The sequence below is a fragment of the Berghia stephanieae genome, chromosome 10 (assembly GCF_034508935.2).
Source record: "Berghia stephanieae isolate SIO BIC M18660-M18661 chromosome 10, UCSD_Bste_1.3, whole genome shotgun sequence".
NCBI lineage: Eukaryota > Metazoa > Mollusca > Gastropoda > Nudibranchia > Aeolidiidae > Berghia > Berghia stephanieae.
This window is the reverse complement of record NC_088369.1, coordinates 31,814,513-31,815,221: the sequence shown is the minus strand read 5'-3', so window position 1 is coordinate 31,815,221 and position 709 is coordinate 31,814,513.

The following is a 709-nucleotide window of genomic DNA, read 5'->3' as shown; positions in this document are numbered from 1 at the left end:
TGTCAAATATATCATTCAAAATTCGGCGTTTAGAATTGGTACAACATTTATTTTTTAATGCTAATTCTGAGTAACCTCCCACTATGGGAGGTCAGGAACCCCACCCAGGTGGTTATAGTTGCAGTGGTGGTTGGATAATGATGTGGTGGTGGTTGTTGTTGTGGTAAAGATGATGATGTGGTAGTGGTTCCGCTAGTTGTGGTGGTAGGGATGATGATGTGGTGGTGGTTGTAGTACTTGTGGTAGGGACGATGATGTGGGGGTGGTTGTAGTTGTTGTGGTAAAGATGATGATGTGGTAGTGGTTCCGCTAGTTGTGGTGGTGGGGACGATGATGTGGTGGTGGTTGTAGTTGTAGTGGTCTTAGGGACGATGGTGTGGTGGTGGTTGTAGTAGTTGTGGTAGAGATGATGATATGGTGGTAGGGATGATGATGTGGCTGTGGTTGTAGTCGTAGTGGTGGTAGGGTGATGATGTGGTGGTAGTTGTACTAGTATTGTTGGTAGGGATGATGATGGGCAGGTAGTTGTAGTCGTGGTGTCGTTGTGGTAGTAGTGGTGGTAGGAATGATGATGTGGTGGTGGTTGTAATAGTGGTAGTGGTAGGGATGTTGATTTAGTGGTTTTGGTGAGTCTTTTTTTTATTCTAAACAAAAATTTGAAAAAGGCAGAATTGTGATAGTGACGGGCGGAGATAAACCACCATTCATT